The following is an 18,107-nucleotide window of genomic DNA, read 5'->3' as shown; positions in this document are numbered from 1 at the left end:
TACTCTTTGTTCTATGGATAAAATAATAGGCGCTCCTTGGGTGGCTTTTAGGGTGAAGAAGCATCATGACCACAATCGCTATTATGATTTTCTATCCCATGTAATATTTCCAATCGTTGTTTGATGATTTACTGCACATTGGCAATTCTGAGTTCCAAATCAAAAAAAAATTGGTCTGCTTTTCTTTCCCTGTATTCTTTTGTGTATATTTTTTCGTTACATTTTTATCCATAGTGATGGTATCCTATTCAAATAATGGGTTGAGAGTTGATTAATATAATAGATGTAGATACATTTTTTGGCATACTAAAATAACTATAGTAGTATCCAAAGAATACTAGCCTCAAAATCAGTGAGAAAAACTAAGATAAAACAAATGAGCAAGGTGCTAATATGCTAGAAGAACTTGATAGTGAAGAAATCCTTAGACTAGTAGAGATGTTAAGAGAAACACAAAACTCTTCGCAAATAAATAGGATCAGCTGTGGAACCAAAACCAACTACAACTACCAAAATGAAATAATGGATTGAGGGTTGATTAATATAATAGATGTAGATACATTTTTATTATAAAAAAAAAAAGGGTGGAGATGCCTTGAATCTAGGGGTTCTTGTTTGGTTAATGACGAATTATTGTTGTTGGTGGTGAGTGGTATGGGACTTTATTGATGAGTGGATCTTGGGTTTGATTTCCAGCTTCCATTGCTGAAAAAGAAGAGTTCCTAATTTCTAAGATCACATAGCATAACTGACAAATTTGCAAGGGATAAAATGTGATGTTCCCAAAAGTTGATAACCCTTTTCTCTACTGATGCCTATTGGATTGGCAATGCAAAGTGAATTATATGTTATTGGTAATTTCTTTTCCCTAAACTTTTGAGTTACAATTGATATTAAAAGTTCTTATTAAACATTTTCTCTCTTTCTCTCTATCTTTAAAACTTCACAGGTTTTGTTCTATATTTGTTGTGGCTTCTTGGTAGCTAGGATAAATAAGATCCGTATATGGGTTTCAGTTGTGGTGGATCACATGGAAGCTCAGGATCTAGGCCATTTTTGTTTTTTGATGTATCAACACAAAAGCATATACTAATAGGGAAAGTAAATATGTCACAAAAACTAAGAGCCTCCTAATGAAGGATCGCTATGGTCTGGCCTGAACTGCCTAAATCAAACACTCTAACACTGATAACTCAAAACCTCTACAAGTTTAGCATGTCATGTTTTCCCATAGAAACTTCTTGTAAAAGTTGGCATTGATCCTATCTATATTTTATTAGGATGCCATGTTTTGGCATGGCATTCGAGACTATGTTGCTCCTCTGGTACACATAATTTACAATTTAGACCATACCAGCATAAGTTTCCCAAAAAATAGTTGTTGGATTTTTCAACCTAGTTATGTATTATGAAATATGTAGGCCTTAGCAAACCAAGTGTGTCAATAATCGCCACTTTGAGTTCCTTTACCAACCAATGTCTAACAAAAGTCTCAAACATTAGTTGCTACTTGTTTCTCTCTACTAATTTGTTGATGGTTCTTCTACATTAGGGTCAAGAATGTAGTCTCTGTCTCTCTACTAATTCAGCCAAAAGAGCTTGAAACTTAAATATTTTCAAGAATGTAGAAACAAATGTACTATTGGCAATAGATTAAATGCTAACCGATCTGTATCCAAGAAAATCATTGTTCTTTCACGAGACATAATATATTGAATTACTTTGAGAATATTTGTGTACTCAGGTTTGCTTTTGAAAGTTCAACTAGATTATATTTTGTCCTCTCTCTCTCTCTCTCTCTCTCTCTCTGTTTAGCTATAAGATTCGAACCTGGGATATAGTACTGCAGTCATCAACAGCTTAACCCACAAGTTCTAGCGAGTGCGGTGAAGATAGATTGATGGTTTTCCATCTTTTTTTTTTTTTTTTTTTTTCTGACAACAAGAAAGATATTGTATGCAAGGAGACGCTGGCAAAAGTTGAAGACAACAAGCAGCGGAAATGGGAAATTGCAAGGCATTTCAGCTGCTTTCAACAAATAAATTGGTATTTCCTCTTAGAATGACTCATCAACATTTCCTCTTTTTTTGTCATGCTTTAGCAAATGCAAATTATGTCATATAACTTCTAATTTGGAAAAACAAAAAAAACAAAACATACATTGTTTTCTTGTTTTACAAACACATAGGCAGATGTCAACATAATAATATACTATCATTTTTTTTCTTGAATAACTAACAAGCTTCGTAACATACATATAAAACTATGACCACAGATACATGCATTTTTGCATGCAACTTTATTATCAATTTATCACACCCACAACATAGCTATAAAATTTGTCCAATATTTGTTTGGTTTGAACAATTCTTTACCATTCATGTTATTAGGTGAGGATTATGGCATGCATATAAAACTGTGACTAAAGATATATTCATGATTGCATGCAACTAATAGCTATAAATTTGTCCAATATTTGTTTGGCTTGAACAATTATTTGCCCTGCAGGTGGCTAGGCTTGAATAATCCTCACATCTTCACTCATTATCTTCACATCTACATGAAGCTCAACCATTCACATAGCACTACATACCATCACTTCTCTTCTTTATGTAGATTTGGATTTTTCTTATTTTCATACTGTTGCAATGTGATTTTTCTTATTTCCATACTGCTTAGGTGTGATTTTCCCCATTTTAACATTGAAAATACCACCAAATTCTCTAGGATCAAAGGATTGAAGTTCGAATCTTCAATCTCATCCTCGCTCGCCATTAGAAGAAGTGAAAAACTTCTAGACTTGTTAGCGAACTAATTGGATCAGTTTCATCCAAAAATCATTTTTGCTGAGACCTAAGCGAAAGAGGATTGATCTATCAAGAATGCTTGAAACCTCTAGACAACCTGGGCTATTGGTAGAAACATTCTATTGATATAGATCTCTACATGATGTGCCCAGTCCTGAGCAAAAGAATAGAGGACAACAAAAAAGGTGAGCTGATGGGAATTGGGTGTTTTCTATTTAACAAAGAAGGAATAAAAAGGATGGGAAAGAACTTAATAAAAAAAAAAAAGAAATGGGAGATGAATCATCCCAAAAAGCTGAAGCCTTTGGATGTGAGAGAGATGACTGCAAATTATTGTATGAGAGAGAGAGACGGCATTCTCTATTTATAATGTTGGAGGCTGAGTTAGTTAACCCACCAATTTGGCTTACCATAGTTAACTAACATTGTGATTCATTATTCACTTTTGGATAAGACCCAATTGGAAAAGCATTATGTAAATTGCCCCCAACTTTACTCTTGGTGCGCCCATCTCTATTTTTAGTATTTATGCACTCCTTCTTGGCATGCTTGTCTTTATCTAGTATTAATGCCCTCGTTGTAATTTGCCACTAAGGAAAAAACTAACTCTACATTGTCAAATTTTAGCAGTGTTGACTTACAACTAGGATACAACCACACTTTGTACAGTCTCTCTAAATGTATTGGGACATAAGTGAGTTCTTATTGAAAATAGCATTATTTTTAATTTGTATTAACCCTCACTAATGTATTCTTGACATATGTGATCTTTTCTGATTATAACATTGATTGTTTACTAAAATACTCTAGTGGTAGCACTTATTTACGTTAGGACATTCAAACTTTTTCTATTTTTCTTAATGCATTTTGGAAATGCATGAATTTTTACTAAACACAACATTGATTTGGGGGAAAATATCTTTTAAATGATCAAACCACAACTCCTTAAAAAAAAAAATTTAAAAAAATGCTTGAATGCCCTTCTTCTAGGTGTGTAACACCAGAATGCAGAGTCATTTTTAAGTAAAAGGGCATTTTTAAATAAATGATGCATTTTCTATATAGCCTAGGCTTTATGAAAACAAATTTAAGCCTCATATCGAATCCTTGTTCGGAAAGCACTTTGGATGTCGGAAATCTCCGTGATGGCTGTAAAATCAAATTTCAATACTGACTTGAAATTTGAAACTCAAAAAGTGGTACAGATCTTGCTGATATGTGAATGCTTATTTTTAGGGCGAAATGATGGATTAATGTGTTTCATTATGCACTATTTTTTGGCTTGAAATCTTAATTTTTTTCACAACCATAATGGTCAAGGCCAAGATGATGGATTTGAAATTTTTCCAACATCATAACTGCAATTTTCAGAGAGTTTTGAGGTGAGGCTTTACTTATTTTGATAGGGTTGTGGCCCTATCAAAACATTTTTCTTAAGTAAAATGATATTTTAACATGAAAACAACATTTATTTATTAGAAAATATCATTTATATGGTCTTCCATACTCAATATAAAATTGACAATTTCAAATAAAAGTATCATTTTTATGGTCAAAACCACTATAAAAGATCATTGGTGTTGTTAAATCAACTATTTTACTCATAAAGTGTATACTTTTTAAAAACAGATACCTCTCAAAGAATTTTGTTAACAATGCTTACAATTGCCCTTCTTCTCGGATGGTAACCCCAATTAATCATGGCTCTTCCAGTAATTTGATGTATTTATGTTATTTGAGAAAATTGACATAAATACATTTTCAAAACTGGAATGCTAATCTGCACTAAAACAATTTTATTCCATATTTGGAACTTGGAACAAGCAGCTTCATTTTGTAGTTTAACCCCTCTTAAAATACCTGTGCTTTTTTATAGGTTCCAAACTCAAAGCATGATTTATTGAGAAAACTTCGAGTTTGGAATCAAGAACAAATAGTAGTATTCAGTTCATTTGGCTTGACTAACTTACCTTGCCAAAAAAACAAGAAAATGTCATATCTTGTTCAAAGTTCTAAATACAGAAAGAGGCACTTGCGTAATTTCATTAAAATAATTGAGGAGGTTCCCAACTTTTAAGAAGTTACCACTTGTTGCTAATTTAGTTTATAGTAACCTCATTGAATTTTTGATGTGACTTGACCATTCTATTGCCTTTAGTAGTATTTATGTATGTTACATGTGGTGGCTCAAATCAAATGCGAACAAGGTAATTTCGTCCAAAATGTGAGCATATAATTCCAAGTTTGCCCTTGCCAAAAGGGAAGAATAGCCATTTTTCATTTCTCAGACAAAAAAAGCCTCCAAATAATTAACAAAATAGCTCCCCCCACCCCTCTCCAAAAAAACAATTAACAACATAGTTTAAGTACATTTTGGTCATTACTAAAAATTCAAGGGTGGCTTTCTAAGAAGTGAGGAGCGAGATAAATCACTTATGGCAACATGTTTTTTTGCCTAACTACTATTAATGAGCTTTAGTGTCCTAAATTAATCATAGTTAACTAACTCATAAAAGTGTAAAATATTAGCTAAATAAAAAATATCTAAAAATATCATAAACATCAAGTGATGATTGAAATAACATTAACAGTCAGTACATCTATATATTTTTACTATGAAAAAATCTCAAAAAGCAACCCACTAAAAGTACCACTTAATGGCCCTTAGACATTTTTATAGATGAATAAGGTTTTGATAAGAGAGGTGGCTCATTTTTTACATGAAACCCCCTCCAAAATTCATCTTATATATGTATTTTGGATTCAAAATTTTAGGGGTTGAGAATCTCAACACCTGTAAAATAAATTTTAAAAAATTAAAATGATAATCTTTTGTTATATATTTGTCAACACTGTTTATTTTAGTTTTTGGTAAGGCCATCACTTTTTTAAGTCTATTTTAAAAATGGATTTTGATGCAATAGGGGATGTACTTGACGCATCAAATACTTTTCCTTTATGGATACATAAAATTACTGCACACATGAAAAAACAAGAATTACAAAATGAGACATTTAAACGAACAAATGCATACATTACTGCAACATTAAGGGATCATAGGGATTTGGATGTGATTGTTTAACAGGAGGACTATAGAAGTGAAATCAATGTGCACCTTAAGATTCCAATAGGTCGTCAAATTTATCAATAGAGTTAAGAAGGTTAGTTTTGAGTTCATGCTGGGTAAAGGACATTTCCAATGGTTCAATATGAATTATTTTCATGCTAGGGAAAAAACGGTTCTAGTAGTTAAAAATGGAATAAAATAGTATCTAAACTTTCTCGTTTATAATTTTTTATAATCAAGGCTATATACTAGTACTTTTTGTATCGATGACCATTTAAACCCGATATGAAAAAAGAGGTATGATCACAAAGGTCAAGTTAAAATTAGGTTTTAAATTTAAGATCTACACTAAAGGGGATTTTGATCTAAAAAGACCATCACACATCTTGACCTAGCTTTATTGTCCCAAAAAAAAAGGAGAGTTGAAGTCTCTCTCCTTGGTCATGAGACTCCAATAGCTCACGTAGTACTTAGCACTTTGCATTTGAAGTATCCATATAATATACAACAAATTGGAGCACCATGACTAGGTGCACCTCATCAATGAGGGTGCAATAGACTAGAAAGGTGGTGGAGTTGTTGTGGGTTTTGGGGTTTTATTCTAGTTGTCCAACTTTTTATTTTTATTTATTTTTAGTGTATGCATTATATGGTTTTGCATATTTTCATCCTAGATTGGAATGCTTATACGATCCGAAAGACGACATTTTCGAAAGCCAATACGACAAAAAAAACCTCATGGTATGGAAATGCAGATTTGTTGAATCAACAAGTTTCAGATGCCAAACCTCTTACTCTTCAGATCTCACAAACTCTGGAAACTTTCAAACTTCACCTCTAAAAGATTTCTTTGAAACCTAATATTTTTTTATTTAAAAAATTAAAATTAGATTTATGAAAGTTTTTCGCTCTAAAAAAGCCCCCCTTCAATCCCTTCCCCCTTTTTGAGGGGGAAAAAAAGTTTTTGTCATTGCTTATCTATGTTCCCACCACCTTATCGAGGCATAGGGGAAGCGCATGGTGCAAGGTGGCACATAGGCTAACTAGGCTATGGCCTTGGGTCCCTACCAAGTGTGAGGTTCCTAGGAGTTGTCCTGTTTGTAGAAAGAAGGTTTACTTGTTGAAATAAATGTTTGTAGAAGCAACGTGACCATTTTAGCCAATATTCCGATCATATCAAAGTGAACCACATCGTTCTCACGTGTTTTAAATGCAATAATCATGGTTCAAGAATAAATATCCATGAACGCAATAATATACCTTCTTGCTCTTAAATATGCCTTGCCCAACATGAATGAATGAGCTTGTTGCATTTGAGATACAAGTAACACATAACCCGGGGAATTTTATCATTTTTGACACTTCGATATAATGGAAACTAAACAATCTTGTGGTGGAGAATTTCAATAAAGTGATCATGTTACTTATTGTTTTTGTATTGCTTCTTATAGTAACATCATCCCAAGTGTCATGTAAAGGTCATTAAAATTTTTGGCACATGTAAATGACATGAGCAGGCAAGATTGCTCTTCCAAACTATGCTTATTGAAGGATCAAATCGACATTTGATGTGTACATCATTTTTGGGTGCTTATGGTATTAGTGATCATCTTGATGAAGCATTTCATGTAATTAATGTAGTTGTTTCATTGTAAATCTGTTATATAATGCACGTAACAGAGTCTTCATTCTTTGTTGCTTTAACTTATTTCTCCTTGATCTAATCAATTGGGTGTCTAAGGTAACATCCTATAATTGTGCTTAATTTAACATTATCACTTACAATTGCATAATTGGTGGATATGGCAAGGCAGGAATGCTCAAAGATGTGGAGAAATCATGAATAGAAATGATTGAAACAGGGAAAATGGCCATTAGATATTTACTGTATGAACGATTTTTTTTGTGCTTATGGTAAATAATCAATTAGGTCTCTAAGGAAATGTCCTACTATTGAGTTGGACTTTAACACTATCCCTTACAATTATATAATTGATAAATATTGCGAGGCAGGAATGTTCAAAGATATGGAAAAGTCAGCTATAGAAATGCTTGAAACAGGTTGATGCCTACTAGATATTTACTCTATGAATTGTTTTAATTTGGGCTCATGGTACCTATGGACCTATTAAAGAAATCTAGAAACAGTATGATGAATATCAGCATACAAACTCTTAAGTATATCGATCAAGTTGTATGATAGAGCCGGTATGCATCAAAAAATGACATCACGCATAACATGGGTACCATTCATAGCCATCTAAACAAGTCATGTTTGAAATACCAGGTTTTGACATAACCAGGTTTGACATAACAAGTTTTTTATTCAAAACTTGGGTTTGTTAACCCATGGTGCCGAATAAGCCTTAATGGATTTTATGAGGGGAATTTTTTACCAACAATTGTAACCTTATAACGACACTTAAATAAAGATATAGGATACCCGAAAAAAATAGTTATATTAACTACTTGAGATGTGCTGCTCCACATGCCACATTTTATCTTCATCTCACAAGTAGTTTCAATCATACTTCGACTTGCCTAAGCTTGGATAATAATTGTTTTACATTATCAAGCTGGCATTGCTTTTATGTCATCATTTAAAAAATTTCTTATCACAAGTGCACTACCATATGCACTTGTGATGCATTTTAAATGTGGGTTATCTTGAATAGTTGAACTACCTAATTGTCTCAGTACTGATGGGACTTTTTAGATCCCATTTTACTATATCAATTGACAAGAGAGCTAGTGATATGATTTGGTCTAACATCATGCCTTTTCATCATGCTGAAAAAGTGCTCTATTTCTTTAAATGTTTCAAGAGTGACTGCAACATAGGACCTCTTTCTCACATGTTCTATTCCTCTATTTATATCCATGGAATCATGGATGAGCTTTCAAACTAATTGATATTCAAATACAGTGATGCACATGTGTTCTCATGCACAAGGTTACTTTTGTCATTATGTTTCAACTTTACATCTTTATTCATGAAGCTGTTATCAATAACTGATTGTAGCATTTTCCAAATTAAATTTAGAATTTTCTAATTAATTTATAATTCTTAAATATGATCTCTCTCTCTCCCTCTCTCTCTCTCTCTCACATAAAAAGTTTATTGGTTTAGTCATGTATTCTTTGTTGCTTTCTTGTCTATATCTAGTTTTCATTGTGTAGATAACATGGAAGACTGGGGTCGTGCCTTTTATGTTCTATGATGCGTCAGTAGAAAGGAATACATTAATAAGGAAAGAAAATATGTTATAAAACTAGTAGCCTATTAACAAAGCCTCACTATAATCAGGCCTAATCTACCTAAACCAAGTACTATAAACTCATCCATACTAGAATAACTCATCTTGTATTCTCAAAGTAACTTCCTTATAAAAGTTGCCACTTATCCCATACATGTTTCAGTGAGCAAAGCATTTGAGATTATGTTGCTTCTCTGGTGTACATTATTCGATTCCAGTGCATACCAGCATTCCCAAAAGGTACTTGTTGAATCTCATTCAGCATAGTTTATGTATTATGAAATATGTAACCCTTAGCACACCAAGTGTGCTTTCCTTCTAGAAATAGGAAGCTGGTCTTCTATGTGGTGTCAATAATCACCACTTTGAATTTCTTTGCTAACCAATCTCTATCTAAGTCTCGGACATTAGTCCTGGTAAAGACACTATAAAAGTTGTCTATGTCAGATCCCAGACAGGGTAAGCAAAAGAAGATCCATGCTTTCCTTATCATCATGGCAAAACAAGTTTACTAAATAGTCAAGTCTGAACTGCTGATTGCATTGGCATTCTTATTGCCTAATAGAGAATGAGTGTGCTATGAACTTATTCCAGATTAGGACAACTTCATTATTAGGTTGATAATGGTAATCTTCAAGCATAATTATCTTAATAAAATATGAAACATGAAGCTACTTCCTAGTATAGGATCTCTATCGGTCTCTGATGCTTCTACATTAGGGTCCGTTATAGGGCCCTTTTGGCAACCATAGATCCAGCCAAAAGAACTTGAAACGCAAATAACTTCTAGAATGTAAAACCATATGTGTTTGTGATAATAAAATAACTTCTAGAATGTAAAACTATATGTGTTTGTGGCAATACATTTACTGCTAATCGTTCTGGGTCTAGGAAAATCATTGTTCTAACATGAGACATGATATTGAATTTATTTGAAAATGCATGTGTAATCTTGGGTTTGCTGTAGACTGTTGAGCTTGATCATCATTTTTCTTCTTCTTTTTTGTTATTGTTTAACGGTAGCATACAAATTCAGATGAAGTATTTAAACTTGGGATGCTAGTATTGCAATCGTCAACCACTTAAACAATCAAGCCCAAGATTGGTTCCACCTTTATTTGAGAAAATATATCATTTCATTTCTTGAATTTCACAAATTTGATTGTGGTGAAGGTGGATTGATAATTTTCTTTCTTTTTAAAAAAATGTTCTTTTTTCTTTTTTTTTTAGCAGCAAAAGAATATTGGATGCAATGAGAAACCGGCAAAACCAGAAGACAACAAGTAACAGAATTGCAAAAGTGCACATCATTGTAGTTGTTTCCAATAAATAATTGGGTATTTCATCTTACAATGACATAGAATATCAAATTTTCTTCTTTTTGCATATAACTGCTGATTTAAAAAGAAAACATGCTTTGCTTTCTTCTTTCACATACACAGAGCGATGTCCTTAGTATAATATAGTTTCTCTTTTTCTAGAATATTGACGAACTTCCTTGCATCTATATAAAACTATGTGCATAGATGCATGCATGCATCCATGCAAATTTATTGTCTCCCACGTTATATCTATAAGTTTATCTCATATATTGTTTGGCTTGAACAATTCTTTGCCCTGCAAAGTCCTCCTTGCACTTGGATGATGGATCACCTCAGCATCTCCCCAATTAGGAGAAAACAATCCTCAAAGCTTCACTAAATCTTGTTTATTGCTCACTTTGCTTGTCAAGATTGGATTTTATTTTTGGGGCTCCTTTTGCATTAGGAGTTTAGTGGTAGGAAGAGTAATTGAGAGGTACCATTGCAGTGGTAGGAGTAGCTTATGTCAACTGATAGCCACTCAATCCCAAGCCCGATTCTGAACATACCACTCATCATCTTTACATCAGCATGAAGATGAATCTTACATATCCCCACTCTATTATATACAGATCTTCACGCTATGTAGGTTGGATTTTTCTCATTTCCATACCATCTGGGTGTGATTTTCTCCATTCCAATATCACAAATGCCATCAAACTCTCTAGGATCAAAGAATTGAAGTTCAGATCTTCAATCTCTTCCTCGTCAGCCATTAGAAGAAGAGAGAAAATTAGAGTCTTCTTCTCCATTAGAAATGATAAAATTCTAGTCTTCTCTTGTTAGCAAATTAATCAAAAACTGTTTTTGCTAGAGACACCTAAGAAAAGAAGGGCTAGTTAAATAATTCTCTCTCCAAAACCCTACTTTGGATTGATCTTTCAGTAGTGAGGAAACCCTATGGATAACTTGGGCTTTTAGTAGAAATATTCTATTGACATATTTTGAACATGAAGAGCCCAAGATTGAGCAAAAGACTTCTGGACATCAAACAAGTAGAATTATAGGAAAATATATGTCACTCAAGCAATAACCTTTGAGACTTGGGTGGATTTGTTTTAATTCAACAAAGAAGAAACTGAGGGGATGAGAAAGAACTACTTAAGAAAAATGCAAAATAGGACGGGTTTAAAACTCTAAGAAGCCTTGGGATGTGAGGGAGATGATTGTAAGGGGTTGGGTATGGGATAGAGATGCCCTTATGTATTTATATTAGTGAAGGTTGTGTTACTTTACCCAATGAATGACTAACCATAGTTAGCTATGATTCACTAACCATCGTTGGATAAGACCCAAGTGGAAAGCATTATTTGAATTGCCTCTTTTAGTCTTGCCACGCCTCTTTCCATTTCTAGTATTTATGCTCTCCTTTTCTTTAATCTTGGCAAGCTTGTCCTTATCCAATATTAATGCTTTCTTTATTTGCCCCTATATGACAAATCCAGCCTGCATGCTCAAATTTTAGTGATGTCATTGATGGGGGTGGTAATGTTTCAGGTCATAGTCTGGCCGGACCAGAAGTCACCGGACTTAAACCCAAACTTGAAAATATCATGTGGGACTCACGGACCCGACCCAAAATTAAAATATTTGTATATTTAAATATATTTCATAAATTGGGATACAAATATATAGTGTCGGATTGGGAACTAGGACCCGATCCTAATCGAACATAGACATGAACCTAGATCCAAATAGTGTTCTTGGACCCAACACATCGGGACAAAAAGTTGGACCTATACCTAAACCCTGGATGGGTCCAGGTCCCTTGCCACCCCTACTCATTGACTTACAATTAGGTTATAGCCAAACTTTGTTCGGTGTCTCCAAATGCATTGGGACATATCAGCCCTTACTTAAAATAGCATTGATTTTCTTTTTTGTACTAGTGTTTGTTCATGTATTCTTGACTTTTGTGATCTTTTATCTCGTAATGGCATTGATTTTTTTGCTAAAATTGTCAAGCCGTGCCATTTATTTACTTACATTAGAATATCCAATATTTGTATGTCTTCCTTAATGTATTAGGGAGATATGTGATTTTTTTCCTTAAAAACTTAGTTATGTGAAAGCATCATTTAAATGGTCAAACCCTCCACACACTCACACACAAAAAAAATCAATGAGGTGGCTTAAGCCCATAAAGTGGTTAATATTTAAAAATCTTTTCATTTGGGTACCCCCAAGTTTGATTAAAAATACTTAAATTGCCCTCCTATGTTTGTAGCCTCAAACGAGCTCGTCATTTCCAGCGAGTAAAACTACGACTCGGTCACAGGATTTGGCCTATGGCCGAGCCAAGTAATTCGGGCCGAATCGAAGTTACTCGGGGTCAGGCGAAGTCCAACCAAGCCCAAAAATGTTAAAAAAAAATAAAAAGCACCCAAAAAAGGGAAAAATTACATACCGTAAAATTAAATAGAACACATCTAAATGAGGTTAAAAAAATAGTGAAAAGATGGATTTTGAAGACATCAATTTGTGATGGGGGTTTCAGAATAATCCAAAAAGAAGAGAAAATGTAAAAATAGATATTCATCGCTGAGACACTTTCCAATCTTCGCTCAAATGATGGAAGACATAAAAATATATATCTTACAAATAAATTTCTTATTTATTTGTATTCTTTGTAATTTTTTTGAAATTTATTTAAGATCTTTGAGTTGAACCACCCCACTCGGGGATGCTTAGACTTGCTAGGGTGGTGAGTTCGAGTTAATCGGGTGAGTGTAAATTGGCTCGTCCGAGTTTTTCAACACCGGTCATTTCAATAATTTGTTTCACCTAAGTCATTTGAGCCAAATGACATGTATAAAATATCTTGTTTCAGATTCAAATCCTAAAACTATATTTTTCACTAAAGTGTGTTTGATAGCACGCTACTATCCTACTATTTCAGGATATTGTAGAATATTTCATAATCTTAATTATGTTAGTTTATATGTCGTATTTGATAGGTTCAAACTATATGTTTTAATATCCAAATAACTTCCAAATATCTGAATCCTCAGTCATTCAACTTTGAGTTGAATTTTACGGGGTTCAATTTCTCCGTCTAAAGTTTTTACCTGTCTCAGTCCACTCCTCTCTTTCTCTCTGAGGGCCTGTGAGCCTCAGACGACAATTTAATTGTGAGCAAAAGAATCCACCACTGAAGAAACTACTTAGAGCTTGAATGGTAGGATGGATTTGAATATCCCTGCAGTCTTTTCCTCTCTGTGTGCTTTCTTTCTCTAGGCTTGAAGAACTATTTCTCTCTCACTCTAGAAATCAAGGACACCTTTCTCTAGCATGTAGAGCGCCTCCACTTCTTTCTCTCTAGAGATTTTGGAACTGGGGCCCAGTAGGGTTATTGAGACATGGAAAATATACTGGGTCTTGAGGATTGTAAGCAATGTTCAGTAAGTCGGAGGCGGCTGCCTAGGCGATGGGAGGGGGGGGGGGAGGTTGGGGTTGGGGTTGGGGTTGGGGTTGGGCTGCCTAAACACAAAGATGACCAGTGATTTTTTAAAAAAAGAAGTTTGGATCCCCCATACCTCCCACATTTTATTATATATAAAATTGTTTGTTTTACTATTTAATAAGTTAGTTTTGTATTTAATATATTGTTAAGATGCCAGAAGCACATATCAAACCTATACAGACGGTAAATGCAATAATTATAGCTCAAAATCAACATTAAAAGATAAAATGAACTCGAGATGTCATTTAAATCTCGCAAATCACAAGTCACTCACAAGTCACAAATGTTTCAAAAGTCATTGGCAAAAAGTCATATGAACTCATGTCCGACCAACAAAAGCCACAAATTACAAAGTCTTCTTCAACCCACAAATATGATGAACTCAATTATGAGCTTGAGTTTCATCATCACTACGAACACAACGTCGTTGTCTGGCATGTAGTCCACCTGAATCTGATGATGATGTCAAGCCATCATCATCATAGTAATCCTCCTCCTCCTCCGCATAAAAACCTTATTTCCTTCTCACATCTGAGTTTACATCCTCTTCTTCCTCCAAGATCATCGTCCTCCTCGTCTACGCCTTCTTCTTCCCCCTCCCCTTTCCCTTTTCTTGAGCCGTTTTCTTCCACTTCCTCTATGTTTAGGATGTTGTAGCTCTCACTCGGCTCGATGCCAAACCAACCGCCTCTTGCACTTGGGTCCATGTCAAGCTCTCTCCCTGGAATACATGCTCATCCCTGGCATCGGGCAAGACCATCCACTCGCTTGTTGGATCTATATCTTTCATAAGTATGAGGTCTTCAATTTGAAAGCACTCTAGATGGCGCTCTTTCAACTTTGATTGTACTAAACAAAAATAAGGTCATTCAGTCTCTTCTACTCAAGTCTATTTCTCTTCTTTGCATGTACATGTTTCATAGTAGACCATTTTCATATTACAATTTTTTACTTTAAAAAAAACGTATCAATAAAATTATTATCATAAATTGATAGAAGATGACGCTAAGGGTAAATAGAATATTCACCATCTCGAAAGTGTTGAAGTTGCGATCGCAGACGAATGATGTACATGTCAAGTTCAATACTCGTTGCACCATCTTATGCAAGATGGGGGCACTTTATCCATGGTTGTTCCACTAAGAGGCCATATTACATTTAACTATATATATATATATATATATATATATAAAAGAAAAGTCTTCTCAACGCCTATAGGCAAAAATAAATAGTAATTTTACCTATGCTCATCACCGTCCAAAGTTCATCATACGGTTACGATTGTCCAATAGCTTTTTAATTTTTATTTTTTTATAAAGTGGAATGAACTGAAATTTGTCGCGTGTGTACATTTTAGTGAGGCGCACCTAATAAAAATATGAAAATAATATTTTGTAAAATATAAATTAACCAAAATACCCCCGCATATTTTTAGGGATAGTTTTATCAATTTATATTTTATGAATTCTTGTTTTTATATTTTTATTATATTCTTCTATTTTTTGTGAACACACGCTCCAAATTTTAGATTATTTTGATTTGTAAAAGAAAAATGAAAATTGAAACACTACCGAATAATAGTGACCATGCGATGACTTTTGGATGGTGATGAGCATAGGCGAAATGACTATTCATTTTCGCCTATAGGCTTTGTGTAGTGTTTTCCATATATATATATATATATATATATATATATATATATATATATATATATATATATATATATATATATATATATATATATATATATATATATATATATATATATATATATATATATATATATATATATATATATATATATATATATGGGTGTGGTTTCTATGAGGTTGCAACCTTAAACAATCCAATTAAGGTGTACCTCCAAATTTTATCATAACATATAATTTTGGTGCAAAAATTTATTAAGATTATCTGAAAATCTATTTTCATATCTAATTATAAAATTTTAAGCTCCAAAAATGGTTAAAATCAATTAGATCTATAAACATATGAAAATCTTGAAAATTGACAGTCGAGATAATGTATTGTAAGATGCATTATTTTCGGGACTCAAAATCTTTTTTTTTATAATATTCATGCATCTCTATGTCGAGATGATCGATTAGAGGGTTTTTCAACATTAAAACAACCTTCTCCGATGGATTTTTGAGGTGCATCCATATTTCTACATTTTAATGTTGCAACCTTATATAAACTTTTTCCATACATATATATATATATATATATATATATATATAGAGAGAGAGAGAGAGAGAGTGGAAAAAGTTCTTGTACGCTCGTGTGTGTACCGCAACAGTAAACACCCAAAGCCCCAAATCGAATCTGAGCCGATCTGTCGATCACGGTTGTCTGATAGTGTGTGAATTTTAATTTTTTATAAACATCGAAATTATTTGAAATTTGGAGTATGTGTACATCTGAGTGAGACGCACCTAATAAAAATATAAATAAAAAAAATTACAGAAAAAATATACCAAAATACCCCTGATATTTTTAGAGGGTATTTTGATCAATTTATTTCATGTAAAATATTTTTTTGATATTTTTCGTAAATTCGTCTATTTGTTATGAACACGCGCTCCAAATTTCATAACATTCCGATTAGTAGAAAAAAAATAGAAAATAAAACACTACTTGACATATGTGATCGTCAGATCGGCCCAGATTCGATCAGGGCCGTTCGGTGTTTACTGTAAGCGATACATGAATCGATGTACCGTAACATCTTCCATATATATATAGTAATAATCCTATAGGACCCTCCCCCACCCATATGTGTAGGACCCCAAAGGATCATCATTAAAATTGGCACAGATCTCTAAAAAATTTATCACATGGGTGTGGGACTTGACTTTTCTATAGATCCGTGTCAAATTTAATGGTGATCCTTTGAAGTCCTACACACATGTGTGGGGATGGTCTTATAAGATCATTTCTCATATCTATATATATATATATATATATAAAGTCTTCCCTACACCTATAGGTGAAAATGAATAGTGATTTCGCCTACCCACATCACCGTCCAAATTTCATCGCGCGGTCACGATTGTTTGGTAATATTTTATTTTTTATTTTTTTTTATACAAATCGAAATGACCTGAAATTTGGAGGGTATGTACATCTTACTAAGGTGCATTTAATAAAAATATAAAAAAAATATCTGCAAAAAAAAAATTGATCAAACTACCCTCGAAACATTTTAGGGGTATTTTGATCAATTTTTTTCATGTAAAATATTTTTTTTATATTTTTAGAAGATTCCCCTATTTTTGATGAATACACGCTCCAAATTTTAAGTAATTCAGATTTGTAGAAAAAAATGAAATATAAAACACTACCAAATAATCATGACCGCGCGATGAACTTTGGACGGTGATGGGAGTAGGCGAAATCACTGTTCATTTTCGTCTATTGGCGTTGCGTAGTCTTTTCCATATATACATATATGAAAAATCTACAAAATGCTTATAAGTGAAGTTCTACAGTATTTCACCTATACCTCATCACCGTCCAAAGTTTATCACACGGTGATATTTGTTCGGTAATATTTGAATTTTTATAATTATTATACTAATCAGATTTATCGAAAATTTGAGGCGTGTACATATGACCAAGTCGCATAAAAATAAAATCCTAAAAAAAATAGTCATAAAATAAAATGATGAAATTACCTCTGAAACTTTCTAAGGGTATTTTGCATAATGTTTATCATTCAAATTATTTGTTTTATATTTTATTCATGTGCATCTCACTAAAGCGCACACACCTACAAAATTTATAAATACTATAGAGATATGCAAGACAATTTATAATTTGACATTAATTTAATTGATCGAGTTATAACGTCCAACTAATAATGACTAGTAGTAATGAGAGTGACACTCTTATGTTTTTCCAATGTATTTTCTTTGTTTCTCTTTTTCAACAAAAGTTTTGAAGTAATCATATTAACTGTTCCTAATTACATTCATCAATGGAGCAGCAAAGTAAACTGCTATATCAGCAATCCTTACGACAAAATAAGGAAATGGTAAGAACGAGCTCATCATTATTGATCCTAAGTAAATATCAGAATCCAAGACAGTTATTTAAAAACAAAATCAAATTTTTTTTTATAATAAAAAAGTTTGCAATTGTGAATGCCTC

This window comes from Amborella trichopoda, chromosome 9 (assembly GCF_054954075.1).
Source record: "Amborella trichopoda isolate Santa Cruz 75 chromosome 9, AtrichopodaSantaCruz75HAP2 v2.0, whole genome shotgun sequence".
NCBI lineage: Eukaryota > Viridiplantae > Streptophyta > Magnoliopsida > Amborellales > Amborellaceae > Amborella > Amborella trichopoda.
This window is presented reverse-complemented; position numbering follows the sequence as displayed.